This window comes from Helicoverpa armigera, chromosome 20 (assembly GCF_030705265.1).
Source record: "Helicoverpa armigera isolate CAAS_96S chromosome 20, ASM3070526v1, whole genome shotgun sequence".
NCBI lineage: Eukaryota > Metazoa > Arthropoda > Insecta > Lepidoptera > Noctuidae > Helicoverpa > Helicoverpa armigera.
This window is the reverse complement of record NC_087139.1, coordinates 1639584-1660908: the sequence shown is the minus strand read 5'-3', so window position 1 is coordinate 1660908 and position 21325 is coordinate 1639584. Positions and strand designations below refer to the sequence as shown.

At 35.5% G+C, this 21325-nt stretch overlaps 1 protein-coding gene and 1 long non-coding RNA gene across 2 annotated transcripts in view; one reads left to right on the top strand and one right to left on the bottom strand.

Moving 5' to 3' along the window:
• LOC110382677 (hemicentin-2) overlaps positions 1-21325 on the bottom strand; it is a 317734-nt gene that overhangs the window by 125663 nt on the left and 170746 nt on the right. The gene's annotated exons all lie outside the window — the stretch shown is intronic.
• Positions 13292-14015, top strand: LOC126054199 (uncharacterized). The gene is made up of 2 exons (XR_010277480.1): positions 13292-13513; positions 13616-14015. It is a non-coding gene; the product is annotated as an uncharacterized LOC126054199 (long non-coding RNA).

Here is a 21325-nt window from a genome sequence, read left to right as displayed (position 1 = left end):
TCCACCAAACATAGCTAAGAACACTCCCGACTGACATACCTTTAAAACAAAAAAAACCGCATTACAATCGGATCATCCGTTTGGGAGCTACGATGCCACATACACACACACACACACACACACACACACACACACACACACACACAGACACGTCAAACTTATAACACCCCGTCGTTTTTGCGTCGGGGGTTAAAAACCACCCTTGAAATACCAAATGAATTCCAATCCCACTAAGACACATTTATTACAAGGAAACAAATAACTACATAGAGTTGAAAATCGTTTGCGCACCAAATCTGACATTGACAAACGTAATTAATCCAGTGGTATAGGCACTAGAACGAATTAATTGTGCGAATCCAAGTTTGATCGATTCGTCATGCCAAGATGACGACAAATTTAATTAATTCCCTTTCATTGTCTAAAAGGCCTGGTTTTGGTAGGTCTGTTTTTAGGGTTCCGTGCTCAAAGGGTTACGTTATTACTAAGAGTTTGGTATCCATCTGTCACCAAGCTGTTTCTCGTGAACTGTGATAGTTAGAAAGTTGAAATTTTCACGGATTATGGATTTCTGTTGCAGTTATAATACATAAACATAAACACATAAGGAAACTGTGTATTATATATAAGCATTTACATACATATTTTAGGGGGCTCTTTTCCAACGTTTTTCTAAGTCGTTCTTTAGGTAATGATGCAGAACCCTTTGTGTGTGAGTCCTACTCAAACTTGCCCGGTTTTTTATTCCACTTTTTACAACTGAAACGGTTTATATGTAAATGGAAGCTCTATTCTATTATTGCTCTATGGGGTTTTGTTTTCTTTTTATTAGTATTCCATATCGGTAGATGTAATAAAAATATGTGGGATATTGGAAAAATATTAGGTGTACTGAAGTGTGGCGGGAAAATTGGTATGTTTTGTTTATCGATTGTATTACTAGCTCTTTCTCGCGATATTCACGTTAGATGGAAGTGTAAAAGAACAGTATAGCATCAGTACAAGTGTCAAATAAGATTCCAAAGAAAAGAGCTCAAGAAATAAAGTATATTTCTTTAATTAAATAAGTATTTTATACTAAAAATATTTTTCATTAAAATCCACTTTATACAAATCCAACACAATAGTTTCTGACTCTGCATTTATTTCACAAATAGAATCGAATTTCAAAAGAATTCCTTCGTCACACTTTAAATCGTTAAAACCGAAATTCGATAACAAACATCGAGGTCACAGTTGCAACAATTGCAACTTTTAAAGAATAGACTCGGAGGTCCCCAATTTCGGTAGCTGACTCCCCCAAACCGTGGCCCCCAAGCGTTTGATGTTCCTTTGTAGACTTCGGAAAATTAATTGAACAAAGTTAATTGGGCGACACTTTCCATTGTTTGAAGTGATATTTTATCATCCGGCATAATCTTTAGATGTTTTCTTTTTACAAGTTTTTACTTTGGACAAAGACAAATGGATGAGATGGATTGTTTTCGAACGAATTTATTTTATTAATATTTTTTGAGGTTTTAGGAATGTAATTAGAGTTTTTTTGTGGGACCAAATGTTTTGTGGGGACTATTAAGGAATTTGAGCATAAGGTCATTGACATCTTATTACTTAACTGCCATTTTTTTGTCATCTTTGTTTTCTTGCGTTTAGTGTTAAAAATGTTGATGATCTTAAAATTAAGTAAATATGGCTTAAAAATCGGGAAACTTTATTTCACAGTAGTCGACTAGATTGTATGTCAAGGCCACTCACTTTTTTACAAACCCTATAAATACCCTTACTAGCCTCACATAATACCCCAAAACTACAAAATACACAACATTACTACAAAACCTAGTATTTCGGCAATAACTCTCGTACTGCAAACATTTCTATTTCAATAATATACAAGTATACATAGCGATACAGCAAATTGACCGAGAGGGGCTGCGACGCGTAGATAGTGAAGCGCACTATTCGCTTTAAGTTATACACTGAAAGCGGATTGGGGGACTTTGCAAACGTTGTCAATACAAAATGTAGTGCTACAGTGTAGGGGCTCAATTTTGTGTGTTCCGACAAATTCTAGTGTTTGCAACATGAAAATTGGTGCTGGTGAATTGTTGAACAATGGAAAGGAATTTGCAGGATTACTAACAATAGCTGATACCTATTGTTTTAATTCTAGTGAAATATACTTAAAGGTATTTAAGCGAAAAATATTTTAGCTTTAGTCGAAACTTTGAGTGAAAGGTATTCTTTAGTAAATCATAATTGTATCACTAATATGACCCATTGAAGCGTTTTTATGAATAGTTGACAAACCAAACTATTTAAAAAAAACAAAATACACTGAATAGTGCTGCAGTGTGATAAAGTAAAGAAAGACAAGCAAAGACAACTAATCCAGACGGAAATCCGCATTTCACGGGCCCCGTTTAAAGCGATATCACGTATGAATTAGATAGACAGTAATGCAGGAAATTGACTAGAAAGCTGCAATACGTCGATAGCAAAGCCTTTTTATCTTTTAGTCCAAGTTAAAAATGATCAGCGATTAGTTATTTTTTGCATTTCATTCGTAAAATGCGAGTCATCTTTTTACTTGGACCATACGTTTAACAAGAAATGTTAAAAGCACTTTCTGTTACGTGGAGTTATTTTCAGGAATTAGGTTTCATGATTTTGATAATGTTTCGTAAGTAGTGTATTTATAAAGTAACATTCAACATTCACAGAAATGTGAAGTTTTAATTCAACTATCACATACTATGGTGTAAATAGGCATGTTGAATAGGTTGTATGTTAGTTCAATTTTGATGTTGAACATCGAAATGTTTTATATTCGTTTCTTTTTTTATAATTTTTTGTATGAAATTCCAGTCTCATCTAGCTATAAAAATATATATGACGTGTTCATGTTTTTCAACCTTTTCCCCGTAATATTATGTAAAGCTTATAATTTATCCTTTATCCATACTCAGCAGCTTTCCTTTACAAATCGCTGATTTCCCAAGACTTATACCACAATCTTGCGGGAGTGTGGGATGCGGGTGCTTGTACCACATAGATAGATACAGACGAACGTTGGCACAGAAATTGTAGCTTGCTTTTGATGTAGTATCCGCTTCCTTCATCCACACCCCTTATGTACCGTGATAAATAATTTCAGAGCTGTCGCTTTGGTTTTCAATTTAAATTATACTGTTCACGCTTCGGTATATTTGGTGTAGTTCGGTGATTGTGAACTGGGATTGAATTGTTTTTGATGTTATTTTGTTTTGGATTAAGCAGAAGTTGGTAATATGGAAATGCGATTATGTATGCAAGTATTTTGGAAGATATTTTTTAAGCCTACCTTGAAAAAAAACCTTTTTGTTTTATTTACGTACGTACGATCAAGCAAATTAATGACGCTTGACGCGGTTTATTTGTTATCTCAACTCTAATTCGTTATCTAACTAAGTTTTAAATGCAACAATATTTTTGATGAAAATAAATCTGAAATCTAAAAGTATATAATTTGTTACCTCCACAAGGCATCAAATATAAGAGTATCGATAAACATTCTCACTCACAACACTACACAAATAAAATTGACCCCCAATATCAGTCTCATTCCAAGACAATCACAAACCAAAAAAAATAAAAACAAACACAAAACGACACGACCTTTGTCTGACACTTAGTTTCCACATATTCCAGGATATAATAATAAGTCAAATAAAAACCGGCCAAGTGCGAGTCGGACTCGCGCACGAAGGGTTCCGTACCATACAAACTAATATTCTAGAGGTATATATATTTATGGATTTCGAACAAAAATTAGCAAAAAAAATCACGTTTGCTGTATGGGATCCCCCGAAACATTTATTTTATTCTAGTTTTCAGTATTTGTTGTTATAGCTGCAACAGAAATAGATCATCTATGAAAACTTCCACTCTCTAACTATCACGGTCCATGAGATACAGCCTGGTGACAGACGGACGGACGGACGGACAGAGGAGCGAAAACAATAGGGTCCCGTTTTACCCTGTGGGTCATCATCCTCCGAGCCTTTTCCCAATCATGTTGGGGTCGGCTTCCAGTCTAACCGGATTCAGCTGAGTACCAGTGCTTTACAAGAAGCGACTCGTGATCGTTTTACCCTGTGGGTACGGAACCCTAAAAATATAAGAAATCATACATTTTATCTGTTCAAACCAGTGTTGAATTGACGAATGTACGTGGGTAGTGTACTGAGGGCGTGAGAAGTATTCTCTGAGCGTTTCGATTAGGCTAGGCAGAATTGTGCGATGCGCAATTTATATTCTGTCTGCTCTGTGAATTGTTGAGTTCTGCGATTGTGTTGAGTTTTATCAATGGTATTGCTGGGAGCTGGGAGCTGATACCTTCGTTTTGTAGTCGATGAAATTTTGGATTGAAGGTTGATTAGTTCTTTAACTAAAACGTAATGGAATTGGTCTTAAATATTATATACCAATACATTTTTAAAGTAGTGGTAAATCATTAAATAAAGTCTCTGCTGCTTTGGGTGCCTAGGGTCAGACTCTTTTCGACTAATACCCGTCCATCTCTATTTTGGTACCTTATTTTTCATTTTATATTTTCATGGTTATGATACTATTTGAAACAAAGTTGTAGCCTCAGCTGCCATGGTCTTAAATGCTAAAAATATTTTTATTTTTAGCGAATATATAAAAGTGATTGTTTAAATGGTCTACCTATAAATAGCTCAATAACAATAATGTTCTTGATTTTAAAAAATCTGACAAATAAAACCTTGTCTACATCTAGCAAAACTGGTCAATTCCACAAAATCTACGAAACAAAATGACATCACAAACACACATACATTCGTATTGTCAAACAAGATTGGATCCATATTCCTATTGTAGTATTGTTTTGTCAGACTCCGTAGTACTTGACTACGGGCTACGGCGTAGCAGCGTAGCAACGTAGCGATGTAGCACACAAGTCATCTGGTTATCGTTTATCAAGATGATAAGTTATAAACTTTTGAACAAAGATGTAAGTTTGAAGTATTATCAGTAAAATTTAGTATCACATATAAGATTACTAGTAAGTATGCTTCGGCTTTAAATTTAAATCCATTCAGCTCTCATATCAGATTTAAAAAAAACTGTCAAGTTCAAAAGGCAAGGGTAATGTGTGAATTTGTGAAAGATTTATTAGAATCCCCACACAATGACTAATGTATCGGCCGATAACAGGCATTATGGTTGGTTGACAGTTTATTTTAATGTTAATCGTAAATCCAATCAAACTTTTCATTCAGTTTTATGCCTTATCGTTGAAATGTGTACACTATCTTTCATCTCGATAGGAATTTATGAGCCCGATCAAACTATTGAGCTGAATAAAAGTCGATAATATGCAGGTAATAAAAATGATATGACACTCATATTACGATATTTGTATTATGTATTTCTATTTTACCTTGACCTGTAATATTGCAGACTCATTTTCACCAACCTTTTTATTATGAAATAAATTACAAATTAACCAATATAGGGAGTGTTAGACTTTACATACAGCAAGTAATGGATACAGTGGCAACTCACATCATTAATCTCACCCAAAGCGGGTGAGTGCGTCTGAAATCTGTCAGACCGTCAGACCGTCAGACCCTATTAAACTTTTGCGGAGATTCGACGGGAGATGTAATATTTTTCTTAGGCCTTTTTTTGGGGTCGTTTTGTTATTGAGAATGGGTCATGTATATTGGAGAATATCTTTCTAACGCCTTGAGGTGTTATGTAAGTGATCATTTAAAGACGAAATTGATTTGTCTTTGAGGTCAGACTACCACAGTTTCTATGTCACAGTATTTACTTTATAAAACATTTCATCAAAACCATGATACAGTTTAGTCAAATACTTTTTCTTCGTTTTCATGAATTAATTAATAAAAAAATATTCGATTTTCCTCATTTCATAATTCTAAATTACATGTCTACCTTTGAAAGCTTTATCATATACATAGATATGACTCAGTATATGGATTCTCATAGTGTATAGAATTATCGTGCAACAAAGTCGTATATAATAGCAATGATTCAATATAAGTATATTGTTTACGGTCTGTTTACGCGTCCAGCTCATTAACCGCGGTAATTACTTCTAAGTAATAAACGAGACGAAAAAGTCGTGGTGGCCTAGTGGGCAAAGAACCAACCTCTCGAGTATGAGGGCGCGGGTTCGAATCCAGGTCAGGCAAGTACCAATGCAACTTTTCTAAGTTTGTATGTACTTTCTAAGTATATCTTAGACACCAATGGCTGATAAAAAGGTGAAGGAAAACATCTTGAGGAAACCTGGACTATATAGTCTGAAATCACCAACCCGCATTGAGCAAGCGTGGTGATTAATGCTCAATCCTTCTCCGTGTGAGAGGAGGTCTGTGCCCAGCAGTGGGACGATAAATAGGCTGTAACTAACTAACTAATAAACGCGGTTCTCTTTATACTCCGGTACACCTATAGCATATAGTGATTGAGTTAGTTAGACTGGTTTGTATGTACTAAGTAAGAGTACTTGAGTTGCATAATAAAAGATATGGCGTAGTGGTTTATGATTAGTTCTGTCTCATGATTTTTTTTAAAGTCACAGGATTTTAATTTCAATTGATCTGGCTTATCATAAAAATTAACATGTTTTTTTTTTATTTCACTCTGAGAGATTTACTTTCTAAAAACCATGTTTGCTTAAAACGGTTTGGCTTTGTCTTTAGCAGTCCAGGTTTTCTAAAGATGTTTTACTTTACCTTTATCCGGTTATTTGTGGTCAAGATGAAGATATATAATTCAATAAACTCAACAAAACAAAATAACATTCCAATTCATAAAACAAGAAGTTTTTAATCCTACGTTACTTTATCTGAACAATACCCAGCAAAAACGAAACACTGCCTTCTACTAACACTTTTAGGCATTTTTTCATATCGGCTAGAGAATCGATTTTTGCTTCGTTTGTTCGTTTCATATGGGCTTTCGATTTTGTATCGAAGGTGCACTGGCGAGCAAAAAAAACGAACTAACATCGACCACCAGCCAGGCGAACTCCGAAAAATGGCCACTGTTCTTTCTAATAAAGTTTTGACGTGTTTTTGTAGAGTAAAATGTTAGTTTTTGAGTCGGTAGGTTCTCGTTTTGGGGAAGATGATGGTTGTTTTTAATTTTTGGATTGGTTTTTACTAGTCATACAAATAAAAAATTGAATTAGTATTTCCACTAAATATGACTTTGAAAAACATAATTCGGCAAAATAAAAAAAATGGAAAAACTTTATTTCTAGCCTGGCTTTCGTAAAAAAAATTAAAGGTTAGTGACCTCCAAAGACATTTTCTAACTCCTAGTCCAAGCTTGACACTAAAAAATAACCCTGACTAATTCAAATCCTGTAACATATGTTCAACCCGAAAATTCGGGTTAAAAGCATCACATAGCTAACCCTCCCCTGCATTAGCATAAGAATATGAGCTGTGACGTCATTTTTCTCGAACATTCTTTGACTTGACACCATCATTCAACGTCTTGGCACGCGGGGGTTAACTTAGAGGATGGACGTTTGAGGGTTCGGGGCACGGAGGAGAGAAAGTTAGCGGAGATGCCTTACGGAAGGTAGGTCAGGCGCCTTCTTGTAGGTCACGGTTATTATCGCGTCATAAGCGTCATCAGTTATTATTATTATTCTTTATAGTACACAAAAAAATACAAAACAATACATAGAAGTTATGTATAAAGGCGAGCTTAACCCAGAGTTGGGTTCTCTAACAGCAAACCTTAGAGCGATAACAGATGCGATACGGAAGAGTAAGTCAGAAGTGCACAACAATAGTAATTTAAAACCAATAACAATAAATTAAAGAAAGTTACTAACAGTAACGACGCGTTTGGTTTCTTGTCAAATCAAAACCGATTTGTCAAAGATTGGTCTTCATTGATTGGTGATTTCATTTTGAAAATAATGAGCTGGTTCCAAAGGAGTATGAGGGCGGAGCTAGTGGCGTTCCTCGTCCCGACACACTGGCATTTTGGCGCGCTACTTTCTTAGGCGATTTTGCGTTGACACCTCCGCTAGGCATTTTGTTCTCCATGGTTGAGGGTTGTAAATCGGTTGGATTGATGAGTTGGCACCAGCTGTTTACAGTGTAACTACATCGCGATGGTTTATGCTTGAAGTTGATTAATTTTGATGGTAATGACGGGGCGTGGTCAATTTAGTAAACTGTAGGTGCGTTGCAGAATAGTATAAACTGTTTTGAATGGAATGGACGTATTTTTTTGCTACTACCTATTCCATACTCAAACACATAAAAGAAGTGTGTGCAGAAGGCATTCAGAAGATTGAATATACCTAATTATGTTAGCCAATTTCAATTAGTGAAATTTTAAAATCGAGCACATTAGTACTAAGGAACCGGAGTGGCATTTTTATTAAAATTTTCCTATGTAGGAGACAGTCCCCATAAACCACCAAGTATATACCAAATACATCTCATCTCAAAATAATTTCTAACAAAACATACCATCAAAAAAGCAGGGAAATAACAAAGACGTTTTTACAGCTTCACTAACGACATTTTTATATTAATAAACAAAAAAATCTTGCTACGACCGCGCAATTTACATAAATGTAAGCTCACTGTAACATTACAGCTCTTTTTGCAAAAACACTGAGACTTCATTTGCATCGTAACCATATTTTTTTGGGTGTTAAAGTGTGGGGACATAGGGGATGGCGTTTTGGACGTGGACGGTGTGAAAATGTTAGGTATTGTTCTAGGTCTATTGATTAATATCACTAAAAAGGATTTTATAGCAATTTAACAGTCGCATAATTTGGGTAATTTTGACGTCTGTTTGTACAAAATTCAAAAAGTTATATATCGAATTCAAAATTATATATATTTTTCATTTATATCTGAACCATATTTCATTATTTAATTTAAATATTAGCAACAATCAGGCAATTTTGGAGGTTCAATAGTGTAATTTCTTCAAACTTCAAAACATATGAAAGGACAAGTAAATAATTATTACGAGCTTTTCAAAATACTGTCTTTGTATATAATACAAAAAAATGCGTAAAAATTCGAAAATAATATAATTAAACGCAACAAAGCATCCGTATATTTTCACCATATGTTTCTCAAGCTAAAGAACACAAGAGTTCCCCGCTCCATACCTCTGTGAAATCACATCACTACATACGCCGTACATAATAATTCAGAGAAGAACATGAATTATTCATTACTTCACCAAGTTTTACTTACATTTTTGTGATACCTGTTATACAGGGGGTATATTAGGATAAGCCGTGAACGTAGGTACGGTGATATTGCTGGCAAAGCTGTCTTTTCATAACATAATCTCACTATGATAAATTATGACAGCACCCTGTGTATATAATTTTGTTTTGTTTAGTATATTTTTTAGTATTTGAGTTTTTCATGTTTTAGAGGTGTCGCACACTGCAGACTTTTAGTAAGCTGGTAGTTGAAACGTGCTTAACTATGAAGTATCAGACCAACTGAACAGTTTTATTGGATTCATAATTATTTTTAAAATAAACTATCCAACAAACATCGGCCGACAGTCTAATCTGCAGTGTACGCAGGCTCTTAAACACGAGAAAACCTAGAAGGATACCTGTTTTATTTCAGACCATGATAAAAAATATTCCTTATTTAATAAAGAATTAAAATGTAATGTTATTCACATTTTCTGAAGCTTTATTAAATGTATATTTTTTAAACCATAGGAACCGCTGTTTTTACTTTGGCTTACTGAAATACCTTAAATCAGCTCCTTGCAGTGATATCAAACCTTCTTATCTCAATTTCTAACTCAAGATCCTGTTGAAACTACCGAAGCCTAGATCTAAGCCCATTTGATTGAGATTGCCAATAAGCTCGTATCCTTATCACACAGGATTTAACAACATAACCGGTTCAATCTAGATACAAACCTAACCCTTCTGGTTAAGTAGATAAATCTTTCCATGAAATGATCAATCGGATATTACCTCTAGATCCGATAAGCTTGGTAATAAAAATACGTATTATAGACAGATAATGTAAAGGCGAGATTTCACCAGTGTGACGCAAACTAATGTCTCTTCTGGTCTTCTCGCTCTAGGCATGCGAACATATCTAAACTGTTCGCAAAACTGCAACCTTTGTGCATGAACTTATGTTAACAATATCCACAGGCAGACGATGGAAACGGGCTACCCAAGACCTGGATAGTTGGCGCTTACTTAAGGAGGAATACATTCTGCAGTCGACTATGATCATCAGATTTACATATCAGGATGACTGGTACTGATTATCCTCACAACTACCAGTGTAGCAATTGAAAGCAACCATTGGCAGCTGGTAGAAATTAGGTAGCAACTCTCTATATGTATTTCGAAGGGATCTATGGGGAGTCATTAGTCGAAGCAGGTAGGTTGATATGCCACTTGCTAAAAGTGGACTTGCGAAAATGCACTTATTGGAGTTTCTTACCCGTTTTTCTCCATAGGAAGCTACTTTTGAAATGAGCAACTAGAATCAAACTTAATATTGTTGATATTCATAAGTGCTTGTACAGTCCGAAATAATTTAACGTTATTGATACTTTCTATATTTTTCACGTTCATAAGTGCTTGTAAAGGCCTAAATGATTTGCCTATTTTGTTCGCGAACAAAACTGCGCGAACAATTTTAGTGGAATTTTACCTTAGCAATAAACCTCTCAAATCTAATCCACCTTATTCACAGAACTAAACCATTGTCTCGAAGATATTCCTATACGATTTTGTTCTCTATGATTGTTCAATCAATTTCGCATTATGATCCGCTTTCAGAGAGCTATTGCAAAACAAATCTTTTCAGAATTGATTCCTATATTCATGTTTATTGTGTATTGAAGTGAAGACGCGCCTTCGACAATATTTATAAGTACCTTTCAGTTTTATGCGTGTGTTGTTTTGGTTATGTAACGTTTCGTTTTTGTGTGAGGTTAAAATTAGATGTAGTTTGTTTTTGAGTTATTGGGAACTTGTTTTTTTCAGGTTGTCTGTACTGGTTTATTCGGAAGATATAAATGTTCCGTGTTTTAAAATTACGAAATAACTGGCATACATTTAGTATACATAGGTACTTTGCAAATAAACGTTTTCTATTATTTTTTATGTAATTTAGTTTCGACATTTATGCTTTTATTAATACAGCATTTCAAAATGCTCTGAAGTCCACATTTTTCTTGAATAAATATGACTTAAAATCATGTATAATACCAGGTAATAATATAAAATACAACTGTACGCAGTCGTTTAAACATAGAATCACAAATCATATTTTAATGCATAACCATATCATAGTCCAATTAAAAAAAAAAACATTTGAATATCAAAACAGAAAAACAACTTACCTAACGCGAGACAAATGTTGCAATAACAACAAAACAGAACAAAAAACAAACAAACAATATTATTCTTTTGTGTTACCTCATCTCATGAATTTCATGAATAGTAGTTTAAGTACAGCTCCTGAAATTTACCTGAAACAAAATGTAATAGCATTAGGTAATATATGAAAATAAATTCTTTTGAAGTCTAGTTATCTTATTACAATAGAAAATTCTTATTTAGAGAATAAATTGGGAAAACAAGAATATTTAAATTTCAACTCAATCATTTATGTTATTTTTAGTGTTACCATTTTTTTTTTCAATATAGTTGAAAAATCTAGGTCTGACTGTGACTAGTTTTTTATGGTTACTTAAACAACTAGACACTAATTTAATAAATTAACTTGTTTTTATGATGATATTTGCTTATTATTTTTAGTTCTGGAGGCTTATTTCAATTAAACATAAAAAAATGTAAATTAATAGTTCTTAAATAATTTCTAACAAAGGCCACTTTAGAAAATCTCAATTCAGTTGTTTCTATAATAGGTAGTTAAGACGACATTTAAAAATAAATGTCGTCCATGAAGCTAAGATTTTCCTAAACCTAAAGACCTTTTTGTCTAAACTTGCTCAATCGTTTTCGGAAGAAAAGTTCCAAATAAAATATTAATCTTCCGACTATTTTATCGCACTTTTAATCTTGTTGATGAACTTTCTTTAATATTTTTAAATTATTCAAATTCTCAATTCTCTACTGACTCAAATTAAATGCAACTAGTCCACTAATACAAGGTATCGTTGCAATATATCTAACTATCTAGCTATATCCTCTAGCTAGAGCAGTCAGCTGTTTATCACGTTCCTATCGATAGGTTTAACACATCGCGGCTGCAGATCAGCCGGTCCGACGGCCGTATTACCCCGAAGCGTCGGATAACCGGCTGTAATGCCGGATAGCCGGTTAAACTGCCGGATCGTTTTATCGATAGCTTCGGTTTTGGATTAGTTGGGTGTATTAAGTGCTAATTTAGTGTTGGTTCGAAGTGTTACGCTGTGGTCTTAGTTTCTTAGTGATGCTCTAAATACAGATTTATATCGATAATTTAAAAAAAATAAGTATCAGTTTCTTTTCTCTGCACCTTTGTTAGTATCTTACGGAAATAAAAATTATTATACTTTTTGATAAAAGCATTTTTTGTGGTATTAATTTTTAAATGTAAGCTTTTTGCTATAAAACTGCAAACACTAACTGGGATTCATTACATAGTTTACAAATGACTCCTAGAGAAAGCTATTAACAAGAAGCAAAAATATTTCAAAAGTAAAAAATAACAACAAATATTAAAGCCGTTCGCATCAAACACCTGATCCTAAACAAAACACCTCGAAAAATATAATCCAAAATAAATCAACCATTTTCAGTAAAAACAGGCATAAAAATAATCCCCATCTGCCTTAGGTATAATTTTATATTTCATCACAAAAGCACAGTCGAAGTAAACAGCTGCAGATTTTACAAAGGCATTCAAAATGCTTCGTAAGAAAATAAATCCTGGAACACATTGCTGCCTACGATACCTGGAACATATGAAACACTGGATACGCCAATGTTCTCCTCTGCTAAAAGTACGAGTGTGCCGCTCGTATTCATATTTATCCGCGCATACATACTTGTATTTACTATCAATAAATAACATGTAGGTACCTATGTCTTTGTCTAAAAATCTTTAAATACTGCCAAAGCAAACAACAAAGAAGGTAGTCCTTCACAATGATGCCTTAATGTATTTGATTGTTTTCTAAAACTTGGTTGGAAGTACATGTATGCGTGCTTTGTGTTTGTCAATTTTGTCAAGTGCGTGTATAACGATGTGATCGTAAAATGTAATTGTTAACGCGCACACTGTGCAGGCGCGCCAAACCGATCCACCGTGCAGTGCGAGAAGGGGATGCGGGACGCGCGGGAGGAGGGCCGCTGGCCGCGTCGCTTCGCCGGGGCCGCGCGCCGGTCTCTTTCGCCATCGGCACCGGACGAGTGCACACGTCGTGATTAACCTAATATTTTTGTATAACGCCAATCGCCACACGTCGTAACTATGAAACCTATGTAACTAATTACTTTCTTAAGAATATAAGCAGTTTGTACCAGAGGCACGCGTCGTTTCATTCATTTGGCGACCGTCTATGACAATATTTTTCTAACTCGAAGAACCTACAATCTACGCCGAGCGGCGCGCAGCGGGCTAAGTGAGGACGGCGGCAACACGTGCAGCCAACGTGTCTCCGCGGACCACGCCGTACCACCACCACGAGTTCTACGAAGACGCAGACTACAACAGCAGGCGGCATCAGACGGCGGAGGTCTAACCCGAGGGAAGTTGCTCGTTTCCTATTATTTCCTATCCTTTTCCTAGTGTTTATTTGTGTGAATAGCCTAGCGGGCTTAGGTACTATTCGTTAATTAGCTTGCCTATATTCAAAATGGTACAAATTTTGCTTTTCTAACCTACGACGCTATAGTGGGCGAGTCCATTTTGTGCCGCGTTTTCTAACCTACGACGCTATAGTGGGCGAGTCCATTTTGTGCCGCGTTTTCTAGCCTACGACGCTATAGTGGGCGAGTCCATTATTTTGTGCCGCGTTTTCTAACCTACGACGCTATAGTGGGCGAGTCCATTTTGTGCCGCGTGTGTGAAATTGCATAGCCTAAACTTAATTTCATTTAAATCGTGCATCCTAAACTACGTGTACGCCTAATTAATCTAAAAGCATCTATATTAATGCACCTAATAATTATTTATTGTACACACTAAAAGTGTACCTACGCCTAATGCACTATAAGCATATCTACCTAAGCATATTAATTTTGCAAATTGAGGTTTTGGTTCTAAGTATTTACCAAAATACATGCCTATTGCCTAATAAAAGTAAATTCCTAACTAGCGCAACAATTAATACAGTTATTATACCAAAGCTTGCCGACTATTTCAGTTGCGGTGAATGTGCATGTGCTTCGCTCAACCAACTGCTAGCTACCTGCGGCCTGTCTACTAATCGCAGCGCAGGTGCCTGGTGAGTGCTGCCTACTTCGTGCTGTCACAGCTTCAAAAGGTTACCGTGAGTTAGCGGCTTTGAGTTTCTATTGTAATCTGTGCCTACCCATTCATTGTTGCCTCTAAAGTGTTAGGTAGTTTATTCTTTTAACTAAATTTGTACCTAATTACAAAAAATATTGTGTTAGTGAGTTATTCAAAATGAGTGAAAGTGAAAAGTCAGAGATTCAAGTTCCTATTAGAAAACGTAGTGCCATCAAAGGCCAAGTTACAAAATTCTACAACTATTTACAAGAGATATCTAAAAATACTCCAATTAGTAGCTTGCAGTCTAAAGAAATTGTTTTAAAAATAGAGAAATTTCAAACTTTATTAAGTACATTTGATACCTTGCAAACTGAAATTGAATTGAATTGCTCAGATTTAGAGGAACAGTTAGCTGAGAGAGAATTAATTGAAGAAAATTTTCATAAGTGTATCGCATTGGCTCAAGAAATAAATGAATCAGCGAGTGTTTCAAAAACTGAACATCAAAAGCATGAGTCAGAATATGGTAGTGTAAATAATAGTCAATGTAGTCATAGGTTTAGTTCAGTAAAATTGCCCACAATAAAATTGCCATCTTTTGATGGAAATTACCTTAAATGGCTGGAATTTAGAGACACTTTTGACAGTTTAATTAATAGTAATGAAAATATTCCTAACATAAACAAGTTTCATTATTTAAGGTCATCCTTAGAAGGAGGAGCACTAGTAGTTATCAAATCAATAGAATTCACATCTAACAATTATAAAGTAGCATGGGATTTAGTTTGTCAAAGATATAATAATAAAAATTTACTTATAAATAATCATTTAAAAGCATTATTTAATATAGAAGCCTTAACAAGAGAATCCCACAAAGCTTTAAGATTCTTAATTGATTTAGTTTCAAAAAACTTAAGAGCACTAAATACTTTAGGGCAGCCAACAGATAAATGGGATGCTTTAATTATTTATATGGTGTCCACAAAGCTAGATAGCACCACTAGTAGAAAGTGGGAAGAATTAAAAAATGGGTTACCAGAATTACCTACTTTAGAGCAATTCAATGATTTCTTGCGTAACAGGGCAGATGTTTTAGAAACAACACAAGTTCAAAATATAAGTAGGAATGATAATTATAAATCACAAGGTCCTAGGGAGCAAAAGTATTCTAATTCTAAGTCTTTTGTTAGTTCAATGAGTAATAACAATTCTTACAAAAATTCATGTGATATTTGTCATGAAAGTCATCATTTGCATGCATGTTCAAAGTTTAATGATATGTCAACTGAAGCTAGGTTAGATACAGCCTTAAAGTTGAAATTATGTCTCAACTGTTTGCGAAGTGGACATACTGCAAAACATTGCTTCCTAAAAGGTTCCTGTAAATATTGTAATAAGAAACATAACTCTTTGTTGCATAAAGATTCTACTGTAGGATGTAGTAGTAGTAGTTCAATTACAAATAATAATAACTTACCTTCAAATACTTTACCCACAACACTTTCAGCAGTCTCTGCAAGTCAGGTACTATTATGTACAGCTATAGTGGAAATTGTAAATCCTGAAAATAATATTTCTTACCGTGCTCGAGCTCTCCTTGACACAGGTAGTCAATCATCGTTTATTACAAATAAATTCAAAATAAAGCTAGGTCTACAGACACAATGTTCAAACCCAATACGTATCGCTGGCATTGGTAATGTGCAGTGTGACATTACAGAGAGGTGTAGTTTGAAATTATTTTCATGTATTGATAAATCATTTAACTTAGAAATGATGTGTTTAGTAGTACCACAAATAACTAGTAGTTTACCAACACTAAAAGTTGATGTTAAAGTTTAGGGCTGCCGGCTAACATAATCCTTGCAGACCCTGAGTTCCATTGTCCCTCCGATATTGATATGTTATTGGGGGCAGACGTTTTTTGGGAAATAGTAGGTACCCAACAAATAGGATTGGGTAGACATCGGCCTATATTACAAAGCTCTAAGTTAGGCTGGCTAGTAACTGGCCCTATAGGAATAGGACAGTCTAATTTGTCACATGAAAATTCATATATTAATGTTTTAAATTGTAGTATTATAAAGGATGATATTCATGATTCATTACAAAGATTTTGGGAGGTAGAAGAATTGCCTTCAAATAAAATATCTTACACGCTTGAAGAACAAGCATGTGAAAACAGTTTTAAACAAAATACAAGTCGCTTGCCAAGTGGTAGGTTTTTAGTTAAAATGCCACTGAAAGAATCACCAGAGGAAGCATTAGGTGATTCATATAATATTGCCAAAAGGCGTTTTTTTAGTTTAGAAAACAAATTAGATAAGAATCCTAATATTAAGAAACAATATGTAGATTTTATTAAAGAATATTTAGATTTAGGTCATTTGGAAGAAATAGAGCGTCCAAGGTTCGGTAATTATTTACCTCATCATGCAGTATTGCGTGAAAAAAGCGAAACAAAACGTCATTTACAATTAATTTTGTGGAGGGAAGATACATCTCTACCACTTAAAGTTTTACAATTAAACACTGTAACATATGGTACAGCTTCAGCACCTTTTCTAAGTACTAGATGTCTATTGCAATTAGCTGAAGAATGTACAGCTATGTCTATTGCTAATATAATTAAGAATGATTTTTATTATGATGACCTAAGTACTGGAGCATCTACAGAAGATGAACTATTGAAAATCTATAACTCTGTGACTGAAATATTAAGTTCAGCATCATTCCCATTACGCAAAATACGCACTAATTGTCCAAAAATATTTGAAAATGATGTAAATAATAATACATTAAATCTAACTAAACAGTCATGTGTACTAGGGTTGAATTGGTCACCTACAGTAGATTTGTTTACATTTCCTATAGACATAAATATAGATTCATTAAATATTACTAAGAGAACAATAATATCTACAACTTGTAAAATCTTTGACCCTTTAGGTGTCTTGTGTGCATGTATCATTACTGCCAAAATAATATTACAACAATTATGGAGCGCTAAGATAGACTGGGATGATTCAGTACCTGATGATATTAAGAATTCTTGGATTAAATTTACAAAAAACCTTTCAGATCTATCAAACATAAAATTGGAAAGAAATGTTATCTGTGACTTGCCAATATCAGTAGAGCTGCATTGTTTTGTAGATGCATCACAGAATGCATATAGTGCTTGTGTTTATTTAAGGACAACTAATAATAATAATCAAATTACAGTTAAGCTGTTATGTGCCAAGGCTCGAGTGGCTCCATTGAAGCCAACCACCATACCTCGCTTGAGCTGTGTGGTGCCTTACTCGGAGCAAGGTTATGTGCAAAGTTTTAGAGTCACTACGTTGTAATATTATCAGTAAAACTATTTGGACCGATTCAATGGTAGTACTTGGTTGGCTAAAGGTTCAATATAAGCATCTAAAACCTTTTGTTCGTAATAGAGTAAATGAGATCAATGAAATTACAGCAGACTATTCATGGCGACATGTGCCTACTGACTGTAACCCTGCTGACCTAGCCTCAAGAGGTGTAACTCCACAACAGTTGCAGTCCTCATCCTTGTGGTGGGAGGGACCTTCATTTCTTAGAAGGGACCCAAGTGAGTGGCCTCAGCAAGGTGTACCAAATTTAGAATTACCAGAACTTAAAGTAATGGTTACTAGTATAGACACTAATTTCTTAGATTTTACTAGATATTCAAATTTTACTAAACTTAAAAGAATTATGGCCTATGTTCATAGATTTGTTAATAATTTTATTTGCAAATATAGTAAAAATAAAAACTTTAATAAGCTAACAGGTTGTCTTAGCACAGATGAACTTTGTAATTCCCTAAAAACATTAATTAGGTGTTGCCAAGTGCAATCATTTTCTTGCGAATTAAACACAATTAAAACGAATAAAGAACTGCATCACAAATCCAAAATGCTACCACTAAAACCATTCATAGATGAAGATGGTATACTTAGAGTGGGTGGTCGTATACAAAATACAAATTACAATTTTGAAAAAGACATCCAATTATACTTGATGCCAAACATAGTTTTACTAAATTACTTATGAGACATGAGCATTTAAGGTTATTTCATGCCGGACCACAACTACTTTTATCTTCTATAAGAGAAGAATATTGGCCTATAGGTGGTAGGAATTTAGCTCGTAGTATTTTAAGAAAATGTGTAGTATGTATACGATTTAAAGGTAAAACACTTCAACCTATAATGGGTAACCTTCCTAATGTAAGGACAAATCCTAGTTTTCCTTTTATTCATGTGGAACAGATTTTGCAGGTCCGTTCATGATTTCAAGTAGAAAAGGTAGAGGTAGTCGAGTATCAAAATGTTACCTTTGTTTATTTGTTTGTCTTACAACTAAAGCTGTTCACTTGGAGCTCGTTAGTGACCTTACTACTCAAGGTTTTTAATGTGCCTTAGGAGATTTGTTTCGAGAAGGGAAAACCTTACGAAATTTATTCAGATAATGGAAAACATTTGTAGGGGCTAACAATGAATTGGGTAGAGTGCTTAAGTCTAGTCGCGAGGCTGTGACAGAGTATGGCAGTACTGAAGGCATTAGATTTAAATTTAGCCCTGCATATTCACCTCATTTTGGGGTATTTGGGAAGCTGGGGTTAAATCATCCAAACATCATCTTAAGAGAATAGCTGGCAACGCAGCCTTAACATTTGAGGAACTTGCAACGTTGTTCACACAAATAGAGGCTATCCTAAATTCCCGTCCCCTATCTCCTCTCTCATCCGACCCAACCGATCTCCTACCCTTAACCCTGGCACTTCCTAATCGGGCGGCCACTCAAGTCGGTGCCGTCCTTGCTAATTGAAAAGTCTAGAGCTAACAGATACGAGCGTATAGAGCAGCTGCGGCAACAGTTTGGGAGCGATGGCGCCGAGAGTACCTCGCCGAACTCCAACAGAGGACCAAGTGGCGGAGACCAGACCGGGAACTCAAAGTAGGCGACTTGGTCATCCTCAAAGAAGACAACCTACCTCCATTATGCTGGCGACTAGGCCGCATAACCAAACTTTACCAAGGACCAGATGGCGTCAGCAGAGTCGCCGACGTCCTCACATCGAGAGGGACTGTCAAGAGGGCAGTCCACAAGTTTTGCATCATACCTGGAGATGACATCGACCCAAATTCAACTGCTTGATAGCTGTGCTATCAAGGCCCGGGAGGATGTTAACGCGCACACTGTGCAGGCGCGCCAAACCGATCCACCGTGCAGTGCGAGAAGGGGATGCGGGACGCGCGGGAGGAGGGCCGCTGGCCGCGTCGCTTCGCCGGGGCCGCGCGCCGGTCTCTTTCGCCATCGGCACCGGACGAGTGCACACGTCGTGATTAACCTAATATTTTTGTATAACGCCAATCGCCACACGTCGTAACTATGAAACCTATGTAACTAATTACTTTCTTAAGAATATAAGCAGTTTGTACCAGAGGCACGCGTCGTTTCATTCAGTAATAAATGTGAGCTATCACTATTTGTAGCATAAGCTCGCCCCTTTGTGTAAATCAACAGAGTTCTGTGGCGGTTCCAGTTGGTTAATACTCTAAGTAACGAGTGCTGCCTTGAAATTCGCGACAGACACTTTGCCTACACATCTGTTTTAAAAACCTTTTATCACAGCTCAAGATTCATACAGTTGGTAAGAATTTTCGTGTGCAAAGCGTATTTTTACGTTGTCTACACGGTATTTGTGGGGAAAATATTAGATTTTGATTAGTAAGTGGTTTATCGGATAAAATACTTATTTATTTAGATCTTACTTACTAGAATATTTTCAGCAGCTCTTTAAACAAAAATCAGAGAAAATTAATTTTTGTTGGTAATTGACGACTAATCACAAGACTTGATAATATGGTGGATCGCATGTTTTCAGTTAAATTACATAAAAAATCTATCCAAAAGCGTTGAAATGTATATAAACCAATCAATATGTAGATATTGACTTTATGAAACTTTTAAACAGACCAAAATCTACCTGCTCTAAAAACACCCATTGTATCAAGATGTCACCATAAAATTCATGTTTTACGATAAAATTTCCACGTTCCGCAATTTTGAACGATATTCACAGCTTTGAACGGTAAACCATAAAACTCACTCCGTATCAATCACTCAAAAATTTCCTGTAGGAGATCGAATCGCTTACACGTGTCGCGTCGAATCGCACAGTGTGAACACGCCCTTAGCATTATTTCTTCTACATCTGTAGTACGGAGTAAGGAAAGATGAGAGATGCCATAATGCAGGTAGGTCAGGAGCCTTCTTCTAGGTCAAATACAATTGCATGACCAAAACGATCATCATCATCATCATCAGCCTATCGCAGTCCACTGCTGGACATAGGCTCTCCAAGTGCACGCCACTGAGATCGATTTTCGGCTTACGATCAGTTACGAGTGAACTAACGAGGCCTTCGGGTTCTTTGAGACATCTGCCAACGATTCTTGGTATTACAAAATTATCGGGTCCGAAGAAGGCGTATAAGAGCGAAAACTGTACCGTTTTGGCGCCCGCATTTGGCGCGCTACTTTCTTAGGAGATTTTCCATTATGGCACCTCCACTACTCATTTTGTTCTCCTTGGTCTGAAGTATGAATTCTTTTATTATATTTATCTGGGGAAAGAAGATGGAACTAAATCCCTTCGGCGGGGATTACTTTATCTGTACAATGTGAATTGAGATGAATCCCAGCATCCGATAGTTCGATTAGGTAGTTTTTAGTAAATTGGAAGCTGGAATTTATGGTTTTCGATGTTTTGATATAAATAATACGATTGTAAAATGATATTGGTTTGATCAATCAAGTGCA